Source organism: Oncorhynchus mykiss, chromosome 13, assembly GCF_013265735.2.
Source record: "Oncorhynchus mykiss isolate Arlee chromosome 13, USDA_OmykA_1.1, whole genome shotgun sequence".
Taxonomy (NCBI): domain Eukaryota; kingdom Metazoa; phylum Chordata; class Actinopteri; order Salmoniformes; family Salmonidae; genus Oncorhynchus; species Oncorhynchus mykiss.
In genome coordinates this window covers 51,518,580-51,541,830 of record NC_048577.1, presented here as the reverse complement: position 1 = coordinate 51,541,830, position 23,251 = coordinate 51,518,580, and the positions used below count along the sequence as shown (strand labels likewise).

Genomic DNA, 23,251 nt, shown 5'->3' with positions numbered 1-23,251 from the left:
GACAGATTTCCACCAGTCCAATATCCATTGCTCATGTTTCTTGGCCCAGGCAAGTCTCTTCTTATTATTGGAGTCCTCTAGTAGTGTTTTTTTTTGCAGCAATTCGACCATGAAAGCCTGATTTTGTATACGTGTTTGTTTGGTCTTTGTCCTCGTGCCTTTACATGGCACGCTGTAATTTGGGTAAAGAAATGTAAAAAACTATTACACATTCCTGTGCCTGTCGCCCGATCCTTCACACAACGTGACTCTTCTTGTCTTAAAGTAATGATGTACTTTCGTTTCTCTTTGCTTATTTGAGCTGTTCTTCCCACAATATGGACTTTGCCTTTTACCAAATAGGGCTATCTTCTGTATACCACCTCTACGTTGTGACAACACAACTGATTGGGTCAAACGAATTAAGAAAGAAAGAAATTAGACAAAATAACTTTTAACAAGGCACACCTGTCAATTGAAATGCATTCCAGGTGACTACCTCATGATGCTGGTTGAGAGACTGCCAGAGTGTGCAAATCAAAATCAAATCAAATCTTATTAGTCACATGCGCCGATACAACAGGTGAAGATCTTACAGTGAAATGCTTACTTACGAGCCCCTAATCAAGAATGCAGTTTAAAAAAAAGAAAAGAATAAGAGATAAAAGGAACAAGTAATTAAAGAGTAGCAGTAAAATAACAATAGCGAGACTATATACAGGGGGGTACCAATACAGTCAATGAATAGACTGACGGGTTTCAGAAGAAAGATCTTTGTTTCTGGCCATTTTGAGCCTGTAATTGAACCCTCTGATGCTCCAGATAATCGACTAGTCTAAAGAAGGCCAGTTTTATTGCTTCTTTAATCAAAACAACAGTTTTCAGCTATGCTAACATAATTGCAAAAGGGTTTTCTAATGATCAATTAGCCTTTGAAATGTATAAATTTGGATTAGCTAACACAACGTGCCATTGGAACACAGGAGTGATGGTTGCTGATAATGGGCCTCTGTACGACTATGTAGAAATTTCATTAAAAATCAGCTTTTTCCAGCTACATTAGTAATTTACAACATTAACAATGTCTACACTGTATTTCTGATCAATTTGATGTTATTTTAATGGACAAAAAATGTGCTTTTCTTTAAAAAACAAGGACATTTCTAAGTGACCCCAAACTTCTGAACGGTAGTGTACATTGTACACAATAAAGAAAATAAATTACGGGTCAACAGCTGAATATTGCTCCCAGTTTTGATCAAAGCTCAGAACGCTTATATTCTTGACCTGAGTTTAATCGCGCCTGCCTCTTTGCGAACAAGTGGAGTAATGAAGAGTGATTTGTTCGCTATGTTCACCTGCATTCCCCGGATTTGCCTCCTGGATTTTCCTTTATAACAGCACGTTCACCACCCGGCCAGCTCCGCCCTCTCGCAGCTCAGGCCAATGTCCTGAGACATAATACAAACTACCCTAGCTCGCAGTCAGCTCAAGTAGGTGAATAGAGACACTGCTGATGTGAGATGCCGGACAAAAGGCAATTTTTTAAAAACTTCTCCAGACTCCCGCCGTGTCAACAGACATCCCCCAAACAAACACAAACTCTCGGAGAATGACTGAACAAATAGTAGTTTATAGATATGTCAGTCAGTAAGGTGGCTAGCTGCTGGCAGAGACTTCTATTGCAGTAACATTGAAGGGTTCTGGTTAGTATTACTTAGCCAGCTAGAAGAATGAAGTATGAAGCTAACGTTAAACGGAGTCTACCTCAGCAGGAGCAAAAAATACACTACTAGGTTCTCATAATAACCTTACTTTACAAAGAGTAGGATACTGAGACAGACAATGATGTGGTGCTGAGTGGTGAGGCTGAGCCAGGCTGCAATGCATGCAGGAGGAAGCACAGGAGACAGAGAGAGGAAGGAAGCAGTAAGAGAGGTTGGTACAGTGGTTCCCAAACTAACAGTGGTTCCTAAACTAAACCCTGCTTATGGCCCTGAATAGGATGTCAAATGTAGTGCACTAGTACAGGTAAATGGCTGTCATCTCTGAGGCAGCACCTGTCAAAAGCTATACCACAAAACCCTGAGCTGTGGTGGTAAGTGGTGGGGGTGACAGTACTTCAGGTCCCAGGGTAGGTTGATGTAACTGTGGTAATGTCACTTAAAATAGTTGTCATTTGCTTCGGTTACTCCATAGAAGCCTCTCCAAGCCAATGAAACAACAGAGGCAAACATCCCCACCAATCAGAGACACACTTGAGGGGGCTTTGGGTTCTATATGAGCTTCTCCTTCAAACCACAAGCAAAAAAATGAGGGGCGGCGCCTGAGGAGGCTTCAATGTATGAAGTAACCTGTTCCAGGGCGTATCTCAATAGAATAGTCTGAAGTGGCTTCCTCTCCTTGTTTCCTCTCCTTAATCTGAACTGATCTAAAAGGAGAAGACATCTGAAAACGTTATGGTTTAAGCCCACACAACGGACCTTCTCCTTACAAGGTCAATGCATACAAAAGGAGAGAGAGCAACTTCGGACAATTGACAAACACAGCATTTCCTGCAAAGCTGACTGCCTCCACACGCAGTCTAGTCCTCTTTGACCCCCATGACCTATGACCCCTGTTCATTATCTGAAGCATCTTCTGCCACGGGGGCTCAGAATAAATTAGTGGAGCTGCAGTGATCATACATAACACTATAACTGACTTGGATTGGATCTGTACAGCCCTAAGAAAGAGAGAGAGAACTGTGATGCCAAGGATTGGATTGAGAGAGCGAGAGAGAGACAGAAAGAGAGACAGAGAGAGAGAAATGTCATGCTAAAAATTGGATTGAGAGAAAGAGGCCCCAGACTCCACTGATAAGCAGACACGCTAGCTAATGTGAAAACAGCAGGTCTGTGCCTGTGTGTGTGTGTCTCTTTACAGTCCCTGCTGTTCAATAAGGTGTATTTTTATCTGTTTTTTTAAATCTGATTCAACTGCATCAGTTACCTGATGTGGAGTAGAGTTCCATGTAATGTTACTTACCCTCTATTCTTGACTTGGGGATTGTGAAGAAACCTCTGGTGGCATGTCTTATGAGGTAAGCCTGGATGTCCGCGCTGTGTGCTAGTAGTTTAAACAGACACCCGTTTGCATTCAGCATGTCAACACTTCTTACAAGAACAAGTAGTGATGAAGTCAATCTCTCCTCCACTTCGAGCCATGAGAGACTTACATGCATGTTGTTAATGATAGTTCTCCGTATACATTTAAGAGCAAGCTGTGCTGCCGTTCTGAGCCAATGTTCCTGAGTCCCTCTTTGTGGCACCTGACTACACGACTGGACAGTAGTCTAGGTGTGACAAAACTAGGGCCTGTAGGACCTGCCTTGTTGACAATGTTGTAGCTTAGCTACTCTTGCATTAACATGTTTTGACCATGACAATTTACAATCCAGGGTTACTCCAAGCAGTTGTAACCTCAACTTGCTCAATTTCCACATTATTCATTACAAGATTGAGGTTAGTTGAGGTTTAGGGTTTAATGAATGATTTGACCCAAATACAATGCTATTAGTTTTTTAAATATTTAGGACTAACTTATTTATTGCCAACCATTCTGAAACTGACTGCAGATCTTTGTTAAGTGTTGCAGTAATTTCACTTGATCTAGTAGCTGACGTGTGAAGTGTTGAGTCATCCACATACATAGACACACTGCCATGTCATTAGTAAAGATTGAAAAAAGTAAGGGACCTACACAGCTGCCCTGGGGAATTCCTGATTCTACCTGGATTATGCTGGAGAGGTTTCCATTAAAGAACACCCTCTGTGTTCTGTTAGACAGGTAACTCTTTATCCACAATATACTGTAGTGGGGGGTGTAAAGCCATAACACAAGTTTTTCCAGCAGCAGACTATGATCGATAATGTCAAAAGCCACACTGAATACTAACAAACATTATCATAAATTTCTCTCCGCTAATCATCAGTCATTTGAATGTCCATCGTGCATGTTGAATGTCCTTCCCTATAAGCGTGCTGAAAGTCTATTGTCAATTTATTTACTGTAAAATAGCAATGCATCTGGTCAAACAATTTTTTCACAAAGTTTACTAAGGGTTGGTAACAGACTGATTGGTCGGCTATTTGAGACAGTAAAGGGGGCTTTACTATTCATGGATAGCGGAATTACTTTTGTTTCCCTTTAGGCCTGAGGGCAAACGCTTTCTTGTAGGCTTAGATTGAAGATAAGGCAAATAGGAGTGGCAATATCGTCCGCTATTATCCTCAGTAATTTTCCATCCAAGTTGTCAGACCCAGGTGGCTTGTCATTGTTGATAGACAACTGCAATTGTTTTACCTCTTCCACACTCACTTTTCGAGTGAATTCAAAATTACAATGTTTGTCTTCCATAATTTGCTCAGTTATACTTGGATGTGTAGCGTTGGCATTTGTTGCTCACATGTCATGTCTAAGTTAGCAGATTTTGCCAATGAAAAATCATTAAGGTAGTTGGCAATATCAGTGGTTTCTGTGATGAATGAGCCATCTGATTCTATGAATGATGGAGCTGAGTTTGTCTTTTTGGCAAAAAATGTATTTAAGGTGCTCCAAAGCTTTTTACTATCATTATGGTTAGTGACAGAGACAGGGACTGGCTGGTTGAAAGCTGGTTTTTCATTAGCTTTAAGGCGTGGGTCTGTGGAGTCTAGGGCATCTCTCTTTTCCCCTCTCTCTCTCTCTTCCTTTTTCTCTCTCCCATGCACAGGCCTACTCTTGTCCCTCTGCAGTCAGTCGAGTGTAAATCACAGTGAACACATGCTCATAAACCAGCGATATGAGGCCACACCTCACCCTACTCCTCTACACCAACCCACAGCCTTCCTTCCTCTCTTTCTCTAATAACGCCTTCAATCTCGCTACCATCTCCTTTCTCTCTCTCTCCCTCGCTCTCTCACAACTCCTCATATCCTCTTCACCTTATGATGTCTCAGTCTTGTTACCCTTTTTCCACACCTCACTCTCACATCTCCTTCACTCACAGCCTCTGTCACTCTTCTGCCTCACTCCATCCCTTCCACACAACTCTCTCTGTCCTTCTCACCCGCTCCCACGCTATCTCTCTATGTCTCCCCCATGCCTATGTCTCTTTTGCTCCCTCCCCATTCTCCCTATCGCTCTCTGCTCTCTGCCTCCCTCTCTCTCTCTTTCTCTCTCTCTCTCTCTTCCCATCTCTCTCTCTCTCTTGCCTCCCCCCTCTCTCTCTCTCTCTGTATCTGTCTCTATCTTTCTCACTCCAACCAGCCTTCCCTTCCTTCCTCTCTCTCTCTTTCCTGCAGTTTTATGATCTTCAGCTGGGAGGTCAGTCACAGTACCAAGAGCACAAGTAGAGGGCAAGCGCGTCAAAGCCAGGATCAGCTGCTTTGGCTACTTCTAGATTTCCTAGTCTTTTAACGGCGTTCTTTGTTAATAGAATAATAACGGAGTGCTTGAGAATTCTGTAAATATGTGTGCATGTTGTTGCATTGCAAGACTGGTAGTGGTATCTTGTAACTGTGTTTTTTTAGGTCTACAGTATGTGTGTGCTCTCCACTAAGAGCAGGAGAGGACAACCCCACAGTCAACATCCATGTAAACACTCCTAAACAACACACACCATCAAAGCTGCCACCATCTCCCCTAAGCTGAAACACAAGCCATTCATACCCAACTGAGATGATGATTTATGTCCTGGGACTATACCTGTTTTTCCAGTGATCCCCTTAGGAACCAGTTCAATGGCTTCTAATTTGGAATCGGAAGGTTTGTCAATTCAATCTACTGATCTCCAACTGCCACCCAACATTGGGGGGGTGAAACTCTTGTGACCTGTTGTCACAAACACACAAAGTACACAGATACAGTGTACTCACAAGTGACAGTAATACAGCATTCCAAATTCAGTCTAAGAGTGTTCACTATGGCAGCAAAAAAGAAAATACTCCAAAAAGGAAAAACAATGGCAGCAGAAATGGGAAAGAGAGAGTGTGTATATCTGACGGTGAGAAAAAGAGAATGTGTGTGTGCAGTATAGACAGGGTCGTGTGTGTGAGAGAAACACAGGTCTGCAAGAGAGAGGAGCAGACAGGTGATAGAGAGAGAGAGAGAGAGAGAGAGAGAGAGAGAGAGAGAGAGAGAGAGAGAGAGAGGGGAGCAGACAGGTGAGTGAGTGAGAGAGAGAGAGAGAGAGAGAGAGAGAGAGAGAGAGAGAGAGAGAGAGAGAGAGAGAGAGAGAGAGAGAGAGAGAGAGAGAAATGGAGAAGCTGAGATTATGTACAGTACTTTGGTCATCCCCAGTCTGCACACGCACAGGGGACCTGCATCACAGAGCCAGGAGAGCAAAGTCATAGCTCATCTCATAGCCCACCAGTGTGCTGGGGGGGTTGTCTGGGAGGAAAACAATACATACTGTATGGATGCTGTGAGTCTGAGACTGGGATGTGACTCTCATACCAAATGCACGTTTTTAGCCTACAGTTAAATGGTCTGTTATGAAAACACCCTCTGTTATTCTGAGTGAAGAGATATCGATTCAAAGTCCACCACACCCCTGTTGTTGATACATGCTAGGCCACCACCACATATACAGTGACTTCAGAAGTATTCATTATCCTTGACTTATTGCACATTTTCTTGTGTAAGCACCTGAATTCGGACCAGGATGTCCTGCTCCCAGGCAGACTAAACTTTTTTGCCCGCTTTGAGGACAATACAGTGCCACTGACACGGCCTTGGCCTGCAACGAAAACTTGCGGTCTCTCCTTCACTGCAGCAGAGGTGAGTAAGACATTTAAACGTGTTAACCCTCGCAAGGCTGCAGGCCCAGACGGCATCCCCAGCCGCGCCCTCAGAGCATGCGCAGACCAGCTGGCCAGTGTGTTTACGGACATATTCAATCAATCCCTATACCAGTCTGCTGTTCCCACATGCTTCAAGAGGGCCACCATTGTTCCTGTTCCCAAGTAAGCTAAGGTAACTGAGCTAAACGACTACCGCCCCGTAGCACTCACTTCCGTCATCATGAAGTGCTTTGAGAGACTAGTCAAGGACCATATCACCTCCACCCTACCTGACACCCTAGACCCACTCCAATTTGCTTACCGCCCAAATAGGTCCACAGACGATGCAATCTCAACCACACTGCACACTGCCCTAACCCATCTGGACAAGAGGAATACCTATGTGAGAATGCTGTTCATTAACTACAGCTCGGCATTCAACACCATAGTACCCTCCAAGCTCGTCATCAAGCTCGAGACCCTGGGTCTCGACCCCGCCCTGTGCAACTGGGTACTGGACTTCCTGACGGGCCGCCCCCAGGTGGTGAGGGTACGCAACAACATCTCCTCCCCGCTGATCCTCAACACTGGGGCCCCACAAGGGTGCGTTCTGAGCCCTCTCCTGTACTCCCTGTTCACCCACGACTGCGTGGCCACGCACGCCTCCAACTCAATCATCAAGTTTGCGGACGACACAACAGCGGTAGGCTTGATTACCAACAACGACAAGACGGCCTACAGGGAGGAGGTGACCTGAAAATAACCTCACACTCAACGTCAACAAAACTAAGGAGATGATTGTGGACTTCAGGAAACAGCAGAGGGAACACCCCCCTATCCACATCGATGGAACAGTAGTGGAGAGGGTAGCAAGTTTTAAGTTCCTCGGCATACACATCACAAACAAACTGAATTGGTCCACTCACACAGACAGCATTGTGAAGAAGGTGCAGCAGCGCCTCTTCAACCTCAGGAAGCTGAAGAAATTCGGCTTGTCACCAAAAGCACTCACAAACTTCTACAGATGCACAATCGAGAGCATCCTGGCGGGCTGTATCACCGCCTGGTACGGCAACTGCTCCGCCCTCAACCGTAAGGCTCTCCAGAGGGTAGTGAGGTCTGCACAACGCATCACCGGGGGCAAACTACCTGCCCTCCAGGACACCTACACCACCCGATGTCACAGGAAGGCCATAAAGATCATCAAGGACATCAACCACCCGAGCCACTGCCTGTTCACCCCGCTATCATCCAGAAGGCGAGGTCAGTACAGGTGCATCAAAGCTGGGACCGAGAGACTGAAAAACAGCTTCTATCTCAAGGCCCTCAGACTGTTAAACAGCCACCACTAACACTGAGTGGCTCCTGCCAACACACTGACACTGACTCAACTCCAGCCACTTTAATATTGGGAATTGATGGGAAATTATGTAAATATATCACTAGCCACTTTAAACAATGCTACCTTATATAATGTTACTTACCCTACATTATTCATCTCATATGCATACGTATATACTGTACTCTATATCATCGACTGTATCCTTATGTAATACATGTATCACTAGCCACTTTAACTATGCCACTTTGTTTACATACTCATCTCATATGTATATACTGTACTCGATACCATCTACTGTATCTTGCCTATGCTGCTCTGTACCATCACGCATTCATATATCCTTATGTACATATTCTTTATCCCCTCACACTGTGTACAAGACAGTAGTTTTGGAATTGTTAGTTAGATTACTTGTTGGTTATTACTGCATTGTCGGAACTAGAAGCACAAGCATTTCGCTACACTCGCATTAACATCTGCTAACCATGTGTATGTGACAAATAAAATTTGATTTGATTTGAATTCACCCATCTACACACAATACCCATTAAAGACAAGGTGAAAACATGTTTTTATGAATTTTTTCAAATTTATCGAAAAGGAAATACAGAAATATCTAATTTCCCTACGTATTCACATGCCCGAGTCAATACTTAGTAGAAGCACCTTTGGCAGAAAGTACAGCTTTGAGTTGTCTTAGGTATGTCTATATCAGCTTTGAGTTGTCTTAGGTATGTCTATATCAGCTTTGTGTTGTCTTAGGTATGTCTATATCAGCTTTGAACATCTGGATTTGGGCATTTTTCCCCATTCTTCCATGCATATTTTCTCAAGCTCCATTAAGTTAGATGGGGAGCAGCAGTGAACAGCAATCTTCAAGTTGTTCTACAGATTTTCAATGAGATTTAAGTCTGGGCTTTGGCTGGGCCATTTAAAGACTTTCACATTCCTGTTCTAAAGCCTTTTCAGCATTACTTTGGCTGTATACTCGGGGTCATTCGCCTGTTGGGACATAAATCTTCGCCCCAGTCTAAGGTCATTTGCACTCTGAAGCATGTTCTCATCAAGGATTTGCCTGTATTTGACTCCATTCATTTTCCCCTTTATCCTCCTCTTATCCTTACCAGTATCCCAGTCCCTGCTGCCGAAAACCATCCCCACAGCATAATGCTGCCGCCACCATGTTTCATGGTAGGGATGATTTTTGACGGATGATGACCTGTGCCTGGTTTTCTCCAGACATAGCGCTTTGCATTCAGGCCAAAGAGTAAAAATATTGTCTCATCAGACCACAGAATATTTTGCCTTATTCTCTGAGTATTTCATGTGCCTTTTTGCAAGCTCCAGGTATGCCGTCATGTGCCTATTTCTCAGGAGTGGCTTCTGTCTGGTCACTCTCCCATCACGCCCAGATTAGTGTTGTGCTGTAGAGACTGTTCTGGCAGGTTCTCAAATATCAGCCGAGGATCTCTGTACTTCTGTCAGAGTGGCTATCAGGTTCTTGATCACCTCCCTGACCAAGGTCCTTCTTGCCCAGTTGCTCAGTGTGGTCAGATGGCCAGCTCTAGGCAGAGTCTGGGTAGTTCCATTTCCCAATGACAGAGACCACTGTGGTCCTGGAAACTTCAAACACTCTAGAAATAGTTTTATACCCTTCCCCAGATATATGCCTCATCATAAATCTATTTCGTAGATCTACGGATAGTTCCCTGGACTTGGTATAGTTTCTTCTCTGACATGCACTGTCAACTATGGGACCTTATATAGACAGGTGTGTTTCTTACTAAATCATGTCCAAACAATTTAATTGGCCACAGGTGGACTCCAATCAAGTTGTAGTGACATCTCAAGGATGATTGGAAATTGGAGCTCCATTTGGAGTTTTATTCCAAAGGGGGTGAATACTTATGTAAATTAGATATTTCTGTATTTTATTTTCAATATATTTGCTAAAATTTCAAAAAAACATGTTTTCACTTTGTCATTATGGGGTATTGTGTGTAGATGGGTGAGAGAAAAAAACGATTTAATCCATTTTGAATCCAGGCTGTAACAAAAGAAAATGTGTAATAAGTCAAGGGGTGTTAATGCTTTCTGAAGGCACTGTATGTAGTTACATGGTTATAAACCGTTTTGCTTTTTGTTTCCATCGTTCATGTCATCATGGTGCAGGAACATAAGTGAAGGCTCTCTAGTCTGTGACAAGAGGTCTGGACCTTTATGGCACACATGAAGTAGTTATAGTGGTGTGGGGGCTGTGCTTTGTGGTGTGGGGGCTGTGCTTTGGCAAAGTGGGTGGGGTTATATCCTTCCTGTTTGGCACTGTCCGGGGGTGTCCTCGGATGGGGCCACAGTGTCTCCTGACCCCTCCTGTCTCAGCCTCCAGTTTTTATTCTGCAGTAGTTTATGTGTCTGGGGGCTAGGGTCAGTTTGTTATGTCTGGAGTACTTCTCCTGTCCTATTCGGTGTCCTGTGTGAATTTAAGTGTGCTCTCTCTAATTCTCTCTTTCTTTCTCTCTTTCTTTCTCTCTCTCGGAGGACCTGAGCCCTAGGACCATGCCTCAGGACTACCTGACATGATGACTCCTTGCTGTCCCCAGTCCACCTGGCCGTGCTGCTGCTCCAGTTTCAACTGTTCTGCCTTATTATTATTGGACCATGCTGGTCATTTATGAACATTTGAACATCTTGGCCATGTTCTGTTATAATCTCCACCCGGCACAGCCAGAAGAGGACTGGCAGCCCCACATAGCCTGGTTCCTCTCTAGGTTTCTTCCTAGGTTTTGGCCTTTCTAGGGAGTTTTTCCTAGCCACCGTGCTTCTACACCTGCATTGCTTGCTGTTTGGGGTTTTAGGCTGTGTTTCTGTACAGCACTTTGAGATATCAGCTGATGTACGAAGGGCTATATAAATAAATTTGATTTGATTTGAAGTAGTTCACTGGGCTGGCTAGATGCAGTGGCTGTTCCAGCCTGTGGACTCTTCCTCTAAATATTAAACAGATGCTTTAATCCAGAATTGACAGGCCAGGCCTGTATAGAGATTATAAAGTATAGAGGCTATATAATAGCGTACATTTTATTGTTAAAATATTAGGTTCAACTCACTTGCTGCAACCAATGTATATATAAATCATCGGCTGCGACCCGCAACATGCAGCAGAGAGACAAAAGGACGATGTTCATTTCAGAAGTCTCTATGATTGGTTGTTCGTGTTACCATTGGAAACAGTGAGAAGGAGGAAGTCAGTTTCTAATTTTCCTTAACCTTTTCCCTCACCTCGACATGGTAATGTTATGATTTTTTACAGACATGAGAATTTCACATCATTGTATCCGGTGCATACAGCTGACAAGAACAGACACATACTGAAGATATCCTAATATAACGTATTCATGGTGTGTTTGACAAAGGTGAACTACCTGATATAGTCTTACATGGCTAGGTGTGTTAAATTACACATCAAGTAGACTGGGGTTACACTAGCATGAGGCGTAATAGGTTTACCTTTATATAGTGGTCTATAGGGGCCATTTACAATGCAAAACATTTACAGAATGCTGTCTATGAAGGACTCATAAATTATCAGAAAGAGTCAGAGAGAGAGAGATAGTCATTTGTTTTCCAGAGAAAGTCATTAATTTGCTCCACCATTTTATGAAATGTTTCGAACAACTTTGGGCAGAAGTGTCTAGGAATGAGATTAGGAATAACCAAATATCTGACATCATGTTTTGTTTACAGGTACTGCACATTCTGATCTGACTCTGATTGGTCAACCATGAGTGACAGCAGGGAGGACCCTCCTCCTCAGACACAGGGTTCTGGAGGAGACAGAAAGGTAAGCTAGGCTAACATGAGTAGGATGATGCTGATATGCTAACATGAGTAGGATGATGCTGATAGGCTAACAGGAGTATGATGATGCTGATAGGCTAACATGAGCATGATGATGCTGATAGGCTAACATGAGTAGGATGATGCTGATAGGCTAACAGGAGTAGGATGATGCTGATATGCTAACATGAGTAGGATGATGCTGATAGGCTAACAGGAGTATGATGATACTGATAGGCTAACATGAGCATGATGATGCTGATAGGCTAACATGAGTAGGATGATGCTGATAGGCTAACATGAGTAGGATGATGCTGATAGGCTAACATGAGTAGGATGATGCTGCTAGGCTAACATGAGCATGATGATGCTGATAGGCTAACATGAGTAGGATGATGCTGATAGGCTAACATGAGTATAATGATGCTGATAGGCTAGCATGAGTAGGATGATGCTGATAGGCTAACATTAGTATAATGATGCTGATAGGCTAACATGAGTAGGATGATGCTGATAGGCTAACATGAGTAGGATGATGCTGATAGGCTAACATGAGCATGATGATGCTGATAGGCTAACATGAGTAGGATGATGCTGATAGGCTAACATGAGTATGATGATGCTGATAGGCTAACATGAGTATGATGATGATGATAAGATCAGTTTTGGTGAATTGATACTGGCTATAGTCTGTGTGAAATTAGTTATTAGTTACTGAGTAATTACGTGTAATTACCAAAGAGAGAGACAGTCTCAGCAGTTTGTTGCGTCACTCCCCTGGGACTCTGTCTGGTGACTAACACACCATTAATAGTGTATAGACCAATCAGCACACCTTTGTTAACAGTGTCATCATAAGTGCAGTTTTCTACCCACCAAATCCAGCTCCTACATTTGTGTGTTACACCCCCTCGGATGCATTTACACCAGCTCACCCTATTACACAGCGGCCTCCAGTCTTGGTGTCTGACTACCTTTCTTAGAGGGGTCCCAAAATCCCAACCTTAACCCTTAGTGGATGAATGAGTAATATTGACCCTGTGATTATGGAACTTTCATGTACTCATGTACTCTAACCCAGCATGGACGCATGTTTGCCCACGGTAGTGCCTCTTTTAATGGGTATAATGAGGCAGCCTCCATCTGTCATTATGATGGAAATAAGACTGTGTGTAGAGCCAAGAGGCTCTTGTCCAACAGGTGTTTCATACAAGCACAGCCACCGCCAATAACCTGACATGGCTAGGTGTGTTAAATTACACATCAAGTAGACTGGGGTTACACTAGCATGAGGCGTAATAGGTTTACCTTTATATAGTGGTCTATAGGGGCCATTTACAATGCAAAACATTTACAGAATGCTGTCTATGAAGGACTCATAAATTATCAGAAAGAGTCAGAGAGAGAGAGATAGTCATTTGTTTTCCAGAGAATGTCATTAATTTGCTCCACCATTTTATGAAATGTTTCGAACAACTTTGGGCAGAAGTGTCTAGGAATGAGATTAGGAATAACCAAATATCTGACATCATGTTTTGTTTACAGGTACTGCACATTCTGATCTGACTCTGATTGGTCAACCATGAGTGACAGCAGGGAGGACCCTCCTCCTCAGACACAGGGTTCTGGAGGAGACAGAAAGGTAAGCTAGGCTAACATGAGTAGGATGATGCTGATATGCTAACATGAGTAGGATGATGCTGATAGGCTAACAGGAGTATGATGATGCTGATAGGCTAACATGAGCATGATGATGCTGATAGGCTAACATGAGTAGGATGATGCTTGGGCTAACATGAGTAGGATGATGCTGATAGGCTAACATGAGTAGGATGATGCTGATAGGCTAACATGAGTAGGATGATGCTGATAGGCTAACATGAGTAGGATGATGCTGATAGGCTAACATGAGTAGGATGATGCGGATAGGCTAACATGAGCATGATGATGCTGATAGGCTAACATGATAGGGTGATGCTGATAGGCTAACATGAGTAGGATGATGCTGATAGGCTAACAGGAGTATGATGATGCTGATAGGCTAACATGAGCATGATGATGCTGATAGGCTAACATGAGTAGGATGATGCTGCTAGGCTAACATGAGCATGATGATGCTGATAGGCTAACATGAGTAGGATGATGCTGATAGGCTAACATGAGTATAATGATGCTGATAGGCTAGCATGAGTAGGATGATGCTGATAGGCTAACATTAGTATAATGATGCTGATAGGCTAACATGAGTAGGATGATGCTGATAGGCTAACATGAGTAGGATGATGCTGATAGGCTAACATGAGCATGATGATGCTGATAGGCTAACATGAGTAGGATGATGCTGATAGGCTAACATGAGTAGGATGATGCTGATAGGCTAACATGAGTATGATGATGCTGATAGGCTAACATGAGTATGATGATGATGATAAGATCAGTTTGGTGAATTGATACTGGCTATAGTCTGTGTGAAATGAGTTATTAGTTACTGAGTAATTACGTGTAATTACCAAATAGAGAGACAGTCTCAGCAGTTTGTTGCGTCACTCCCCTGGGACTCTGTCTGGTGACTAACACACCATTAATAGTGTATAGACCAATCAGCACACCTTTGTTAACAGTGTCATCATAAGTGCAGTTTTCTACCCACCAAATCCAGCTCCTACATTTGTGTGTTACACCCCCCCGGATGCATTTACACCAGCTCACCCTATTACACAGCGGCCTCCAGTCTTGGTGTCTGACTACCTTTCTTAGAGGGGTCCCAAAATCCCAACCTTAACCCTTAGTGGATGAATGAGTAATATTGACCCTGTGATTATGGAACTTTCTTGTACTCTAACCCAGCATGGACTTGGCTGTTTGCCCATGGTAGGGCCTCTTTTACTGGGTATAATGAGGCAGCCTCCATCTGTCATTATGATGGAAATAAGACTGTGTGTAGAGCCAAGAGGCTCTTGTCCAACAGGTGTTTCATACAAGCACAGCCACCGCCAATAAGTTAGGAGCACTAATGAAAAATCTTTCATAGAATATTCAGTCCTCTGTATTATCACAAATGGGCAAAAGGCGTCTATCCCTCCTTCTCTCTTATCCTTCTCTCCATCCCTTTCTTCTCCTTCAGCATCACACCCTTCTCTTCTTCCCCATCCATCCTTTCTCCTCCTCCATCCATCTCTCAGCTTGACGTGCAGAGGGTGGAACCTGTAGTCGATGTTGAGGTTCAGACAGCAGGTGAAAGAATGCTGAGGGTGAGGCAGGTGAGACATAATGACCTAATACTGTTCACAGTATTGAAGAAGTGCTATGAGACTCTCAAATATCAAATCAGTCAATTGCAGGCCTGTGTGATCAAGAAAATGGCATTGAGTATCGGTGGTGTTTCCTCTCAACCTAGGTCTGTGGCTCAAAGTGCACTCTAAGGCCACCGTTGTACGACAAGAGTACGAACAGGCCCTGTTTTATATGCAGGAGTCCAGTGAAGAGGAGGAGGAGGAAGGAGGAGAGGAACTGTGGGATCTAGAAGCAGACACAGAGACAATGGTAAGGAACTGTTACTAAGGGTCTGGTGTGACAACCTGGATCAAAAAGAGACACAGCCATAAAATCAAATCAAATTTATTTTATATAGCCCTTCGTACATCAGCTGATATCTCAAAGTGCTGTACAGAAACCCAGCCTAAAACCCCAAACAGCAAGCAATGCAGGTGAAGAAGCACGGTGGCTAGGAAAAACTCCCTAGAAAGGCCAAAACCTAGGAAGAAACCTAGAGAGGAACCAGGCTATGTGGGGTGGCCAGTCCTCTTCTGGCTGTGCCGGGTGGAGATTATAACAAAACATGGTCAAGATGTTCAAATGTTCATAAATGACCAGCATGGTCGAATAATAATAAGGCAGAATAGTTGAAACTGGAGCAGCAGCACAGTCAGGTGGACTGGGGACAGCAAGGAGTCATCATGTCAGGTAGTCCTGGGGCATGGTCCTAGGGCTCAGGTCCTCCGAGAGAGAGAAAGAAAGAGAGAATTAGAGAGAGCATATGTGGGATGGCCAGTCCTCTTCTGGCTGTGCCGGGTGGAGATTATAACAGAACATGGCCAAGATGTTCAAATGTTCATAAATGATCAGCATGGTCGAATAATAATAAGGCAGAACAGTTGAAACTGGAGCAGCAGCACAGCCAGGTGGACTGGGGACAGCAAGGAGTCATCATGTCAGGTAGTCCTGGGGCATGGTCCTAGGGCTCAGGTCCTCCGAGAGAGAGAAAGAAAGAGAGAATTAGAGAGAGCATATGTGGGATGGCCAGTCCTCTTCTGGCTGTGCCGGGTGGAGATTATAACAGAACATGGCCAAGATGTTCAAATGTTCATAAATGATCAGCATGGTCGAATAATAATAAGGCAGAACAGTTGAAACTGGAGCAGCAGCACAGCCAGGTGGACTGGGGACAGCAAGGAGTCATGTCAGGTAGTCCTGGGGCATGGTCCTAGGGCTCAGGTCCTCCGAGAGAGAGAAAGAGAGAAGGAGAGAATTAGAGAACGCACACTTAGATTCACACAGGACACCGAATAGGACAGGAGAAGTACTCCAGATATAACAAACTGACCCTAGCCCCCCGACACATAAACTACTGCAGCATAAATACTGGAGGCTGAGACAGGAGGGGTCAGGAGACACTGTGGCCCACTCCGAGGACACCCCCGGACAGGGCCAAACAGGAAGGATATAAACCCACCCCCGGACAGGGCCAAACAGGAAGGATATAAACCCACTCAGACACGGATGGACAGGTAATGGCTAAACTAAACTTGAGATCTGTGCACATGACATGTTTCTTCATGCAAAGCGCCTATTGACATTAACATCACATTGCAATCATGTGTTCAATTTACCAGGCAGAGTTGAAGAAGATAATGAGGGAGTGGAGTACAGAACCATGCAAGTTTCACGACCAATCCAATGTGCTCTCATGGCCTCATGTCTCCTATTGGCTCGTCTCCGTTGGAGCCCCTCCTCATTGAGAGGATTGACATGTATCTTGACACCCTCCTTGTTACCTTGGAGGATGGGTTAGGGCAGAGCAGTAGAGAACACAGGTTGTTACCTTAGAGGATGGGTTAGGGCAGAGCAGTAGAGATCACAGGTTGTTACCTTGAAGGATGGGTTAGGGCAGAGCAGTAGAGAACACAGGTTGTTACCTTGGAGGATGGGTTAGGGCAGAGCAGTAGAGAACACAGGTTGTTACCTTGGAGGATGGGTTAGGGCAGAGCAGTAGAGAACACAGGTTGTTACCTTGGAGGATGGGTTAGGGCAGAGCAGTAGAGAACACAGGTTGTTACCTTGGAGGATGGGTTAGGGCAGAGCGGCAGAGAACACAGGTTGTTACCTTGGAGGATGGGTTAGGGCAGAGCGGCAGAGAACAAAGGTTGTTACCTTGGAGGATGGGTTAGGGCAGAGCAGCAGAGAACACAGGTTCATAAGAGCAGACCAGGTGAAGAGGGTGGAACGAATAGATAGATACTCAATATAGATCATCACAAATACAGTGCCTTGCGAAAGTATTCGGCCCCCTTGAACTTTGCGACCTTTTGCCACATTTCAGGCTTCAAACATAAAGATATAAAACTGTATTTTTTTGTGAAGAATCAACAACAAGTGGGACACAATCATGAAGTGGAACGACATTTATTGGATATTTCAAACTTTTTTAACAAATCGAAAACTGAAAAATTGGGCGTGCAAAATTATTCAGCCCCCTTAAGTTAATACTTTGTAGCGCCACCTTTTGCTGCGATTACAGCTGTAAGTCGCTTGGGGTATGTCTCTATCAGTTTTGCACCTCGAGAGACTGACATTTTTTCCCATTCCTCCTTGCAAAACAGCTCGAGCTCAGTGAGGTTGGATGGAGAGCATTTGTGAACAGCAGTTTTCAGTTCTTTCCACAGATTCTCGATTGGATTCAGGTCTGGACTTTGACTTGGCCATTCTAACACCTGGATATGTTTATTTTTGAACCATTCCATTGTAGATTTTGCTTTATGTTTTGGATCATTGTCTTGTTGGAAGACAAATCTCCGTCCCAGTCTCAGGTCTTTTGCAGACTCCATCAGGTTGTCTTCCAGAATGGTCCTGTATTTGGCTCCATCCATCTTCCCATCAATTTTAACCATCTTCCCTGTCCCAGCTGAAGAAAAGCAGGCCCAAACCATGATGCTGCCACCACCATGTTTGACAGTGGGGATGGTGTGTTCAGCTGTGTTGCTTTTACGCCAAACATAACGTTTTGCATTGTTGCCAGAAAGTTCAATTGTGGTTTCATCTGACCAGAGCACCTTCTTCCACATGTTTGGTGTGTCTCCCAGGTGGCTTGTGGCAAACTTTAAACGACACTTTTTATGGATATCTTTAAGAAATGGCTTTCTTCTTGCCACTCTTCCATAAAGGCCAGATTTGTGCAATATACGACTGATTGTTGTCCTATGGACAGAGTCTCCCACCTCAGCTGTAGATCTCTGCAGTTCATCCAGAGTGATCATGGGCCTCTTGGCTGCATCTCTGATCAGTCTTCTCCTTGTATGAGCTGAAAGTTTAGAGGGACGGCCAGGTCTTGGTAGATTTGCAGTGGTCTGATACTCCTTCCATTTCAATATTATCACTTGCACAGTGCTCCTTGGGATGTTTAAAGCTTGGGAAATCTTTTTGTATCCAAATCCGGCTTTAAACTTCTTCACAACAGTATCTCGGACCTGCCTGGTGTGTTCCTTGTTCTTCATGATGCTCTCTGCGCTTTTAACGGACCTCTGAGACTATCACAGTGCAGATGCATTTATACGGAGACTTGATTACACACAGGTGGATTGTATTTATCATCATTAGTCATTTAGGTCAACATTGGATCATTCAGAGATCCTCACTGAACTTCTGGAGAGAGTTTGCTGCACTGAAAGTAAAGGGGCTGAATAATTTTGCACGGCCAATTTTTCAGTGTTTGATTTGTTAAAAAAGTTTGAAATATCCAATAAATGTCGTTCCACTTCATGATTGTGTCCCACTTGTTGTTGATTCTTCACAAAAAAATACAGTTTTATATCTTTATGTTTGAAGCCTGAAATGTGGCAAAAGGTCGCAAAGTTCAAGGGGGCCGAATACTTTCGCAAGGCACTGTATGTATGCACATTGTCATATACTGGCATTTTACTTCAAGCCTTTCTGAAACAAATGCAAAGAATGTAATTGAATTCATATAAGAACTACACACATTACCTCTGAATGGTTGAGTCTTGTGTTTTTTTTGTTGCATAATATATATATATATTTTTACCAATAGATCAATAAAAACGAATTGCATGATGTGAATTGAATGGCCATAAATCAACATAATCCATATAACTGAATTAATATGTTTTTAATATTGTGAATGGTGCTCATTGACATTTTTCATTCATTCTTTATAGACCCTTCAATCCTTTATTGTCTTTTAGACCCTGCGGTCCATGTTGGCGACCGTAAAATGGGACAAATGAATCAATAAGGAGGTCATCCCACCACATGTAGCCACAGGCCACAGCAACCCTGTCATTCAAGTCACTGGTGAGGAGCAGGGTTATCACTCGCCTCCATCTACTACCTCAACCAATGACAATGCTGTGTTGAGCCAACCCCCTCTGACACGCCCAGCCAACCAGAGCTCAGTCATTCATGTACAAGAGTGCATATTGTCAACTAACTAAGTATTGTGTAGATGACAGAGTGGGACTAGGAAGACACACACACACACACACACACACACACACACACACACACACACACACACACACACACTCACCTAACTCTCAGACTCCCGCGCCAGAATTAGACACACTTGGCACCAGCATATCTAGGCTCCACCCAACCACAACCCAAGCTTGAGTTGTTACTGCATCTCCAAACCCGACAGTCAGTTCTTTATCATCAATACTATTAAACCGTGGCCTTCTCTTAATGAGATTTATAGGCGTGGCTTTCACAACGTGATCTGCCCTCTCAGTCTGCTGTGATTGATCACTGTGTGTGGGTCCCCTTCGTCTCCACAGACTGAGAGTGAATTAGCTATTGATCCCGGCATGGGGTCACTGTGTGTTATAGGACAGGACTGGAAGTGTGGTTTGTGGGGTGTGAAGACACTCCTACTGCTTAAAGTCATGGAATGATAGTTTCCTCTTAGTGTTATTGAGGAGATGATGAATTATATAACAGGAAATATTTGAAGCCACTGTATGTTGGTTGACTATGGATCAGGGATGGATGCTCTTCCACTGGCTACTACAGTATACAGTGGTGGTGATATGGATGTGTGTGTTCATCCAGATCCTCAGGGCTTGGTCCTGAGCAGACAGAGAGTACAGAGTGGCAGCAGTCCAGGCCAAGCGGGCAGGAGACATGGAGCTAGCCAGACGTTACTATCGGACAGCAAAGGTACCACACACACCACTCATTCACTCTCACCTGACTAAGGCGAGTCACACACCACATGCCCAAACATGACACACAGCCAAGATGCCACCAGCGTGCTACCAACCAGCGACTTGGCAAACACTGCTCTGCCCAGTGGAGCCAAACCCAGATGGGCATCTTTACTGCCATCCTTCCCTGTGCCCACCAACCAACCAGGGATCTGGGTCACAGCCATACAGTATATTCTGCCCGGGCAGACGTCTATCATAACTCTCCTCAGGATAATGTGTGTGTGTATATGCCATTTAGCAGAAGCTTTTGTGTGTATGTGTGTGTGAGTACACAACAGTCAGTCTGATAGATGGCCTCAGCAGCATGCAATATAATAGAGTCAATAATGAGGGTCATAAGTCAAGTTAATGTTTTGTTTGCTTGCTTGTGTGTATTTGTGTGTTTCTCTCGCTCTCTTCTACCCTCTCTCCTCCTTCCTCCTCCTCCCCTCTTTTCCTCTCTCTCGCTCCCTCTCTCTTCTACCCTCTCTCCTCTTTCCTCCTCCCCTCTTTTCCTCTCTCTCGCTCCCTCTCTCTTCTACCCTCTCTCCTCCTTCCTCCTCCTCCCCTCTTTCCCTCTCTCTCTCTCCCTCTCTCTTCTACCCTCTCTCCTCCTTCCTCCTCCTCCCCTCTTTTCCTCTCTCTCTCTCCCTCTCTCTTCTACCCTCTCTCCTCCTTCCTCCTCCTCCCCTCTTTTCCTCTCTCTCTCTCCCTCTCTCTTCTACCCTCTCTCCTCCTTCCTCCTCCTCCCCTCTTTTCCTCTCTCGCTCTCCCTCTCTCTTCTACCCTCTCTCCTCCTTCCTCCTCCTCCTCTCTTTTCCTCTCTCTCTCCCTCTCTCTTCTACCCTCTCTCCTCCTTCCTCCTCCTCCCCTCTTTTCCTCTCTCTCTCTCGCTCTCTCTTCTACCCTCTCTCCTCCTTCCTCCTCCTCCCCTCTTTTCCCCTCGCTCTCTCCCTCTCTCTTCTACCCTCTCTCCGCCTTCCTCCTCCTCCCCTCTTTTCCTCTCTCTCTCTCCCTCTCTCTTCTACCCTCTCTCCTCCTTCCTCCTCCTCCCCTCTTTTCCTCTCTCTCTCTCCCTCTCTATTCTACCCTCTCTCCTCCTTCCTCCTCCTCCCCTCTTTTCCTCTCTCTTTCTCCCTCTCTCTTCTACCCTCTCTCCTCCTTCCTCCTCCTCCCCTCTTTTCCTCTCTCTCTCTCCCTCTCTCTTCTACCCTCTCTCCTCCTTCCTCCTCCTCCCCTCTTTCCCTCTCTCTCTCCCTCTCTCTTTCTCTCTCTTTCTCTCTCTCTCTCAACCCCTCTCATTCATTATCTCTCTCCATCCATCTCATGCCCTCCCTTTCTTCTTCTCTCAGAAATTAGAGGTGATGGTTGAAGAGGCATCTGAGAGGAGTGAGTGGTCATCAGCTCTATACCACCCCTCCTGGTGAGTCCTTATCATTACACCACAATGGGAACTGGCAGTAGTGCTGGATCTCAGACTACTACTCCATCGATTACTGCTCTCTCCCCAGTAACACCAATGTCGTTTTTTTAGTGCATAATACCCCATAATATGTAGTTCATATACTCCAATGAAGCTTTAAGGGTAGCTAGTACAGACAGTGGTCTGGTAATTAATAACAGCTTTTTGAGAGAACTTCAAACAAAAAAGGACAGTCTCCCTCTCATTTAATTTTTCTGAGGGCTTGATCTCTATAATGGGAGTAGGCTAATGAAGAGGGCTAATGAGGGAGCGAGAGGAAGTCGCTTACTAATTCTCTCTCTCCTGAGGCGGACTGGTTGTTTTTCATCTCCTCCTCCCCCAGACGAACCACTCAAACAACAGACAGAGACAGACACCAGCCTCAGTCACATGACTTGTCCTGCCAGTAAGAAGGAGCCTCCTGGCAGCATGATCATGGTATATATCCTCTCCTCTCTAGCCGCTTCAAGTCATCCTCTATGTTTTCACCTCCACCACTGTGTTGTCATTCTAGATGTCAAGAACAGAAGACAAGGTACAAGTCCACTCCCAGCCCCTCCCAGTGCCTCCTGGAGCCTCAGACCAGTACAACCAGCTGATAGAGGTCCTCACACAGCAACAACGGGTTACTATAACACTTCCTTTATTACACAATGAATTACACTGGTTATCACAGTACCCTAACTGACTCTGTGCCTCTCCTCCCTCCATCAGAAGTGTCTGTGCCAGCAGTTCACCCACATGGGGGAGATCACTGAGACAACTAGGTCTGTACTGGCCCTTTTCATTACCTCTTGTGCATTGATAAACGATATATAAGTTATATAACGGATAGCAGACAGGTGGACATGTGCTGCCTTAGGACAGGTCAGACACGCAGAACGACACCGTTGATGTGAGAATGTGTATTGTTTAGACAGGTTGGAGGTGCTGTCAGAGGGGTGTAGGAGACACCTGGAGGTCGTGAAACAGGTACAGAGTAGAGGACACCTGTTACCCCCATACACAGAGGAACGCACCTTCAACACATACAGGTACACTACCAACACACACCTCACGCACACCTCACACAACACACCCAGTCACAAATGACACATAGAGGAACTCACCTTCTACACGTGCAGGGGCTTGTTACAAGTGCATTGAGAGACCAGTGCTGTGGCCCTCTAGTGGTGGTGTTGTGATATAGCCATTCAGTCCAGTCCTGGGGTTCGTTTCTGCTAGTGCAATGTGAGGTAAGTACAGCCAGACAACCCTATGGCTTTTTCCAGTTCCAAGCATTGAATAAGAATGATTTCCCTGAAACGTTTGTGTGTACATGTGTGTGTCCACGGCCGACAGATGGCTG

At 44.6% G+C, this 23,251-nt stretch overlaps 2 long non-coding RNA genes across 2 annotated transcripts; both read left to right on the top strand.

The window, feature by feature from the left end:
• Positions 1–11,069: 11,069 nt before the first annotated feature.
• LOC118938317 lies at positions 11,070–15,217 on the top strand. Its single transcript, XR_005035588.1, has 3 exons — positions 11,070–11,965; positions 13,507–13,603; positions 15,086–15,217. It is a non-coding gene; the product is annotated as an uncharacterized LOC118938317 (long non-coding RNA).
• A 3,916-nt stretch (positions 15,218–19,133) lies between these two features.
• LOC118938316 lies at positions 19,134–22,921 on the top strand. Its single transcript, XR_005035587.1, has 5 exons — positions 19,134–20,412; positions 21,794–21,864; positions 22,247–22,341; positions 22,418–22,528; positions 22,618–22,921. It is a non-coding gene; the product is annotated as an uncharacterized LOC118938316 (long non-coding RNA).
• The last annotated feature ends 330 nt before the right edge of the window (positions 22,922–23,251 follow it).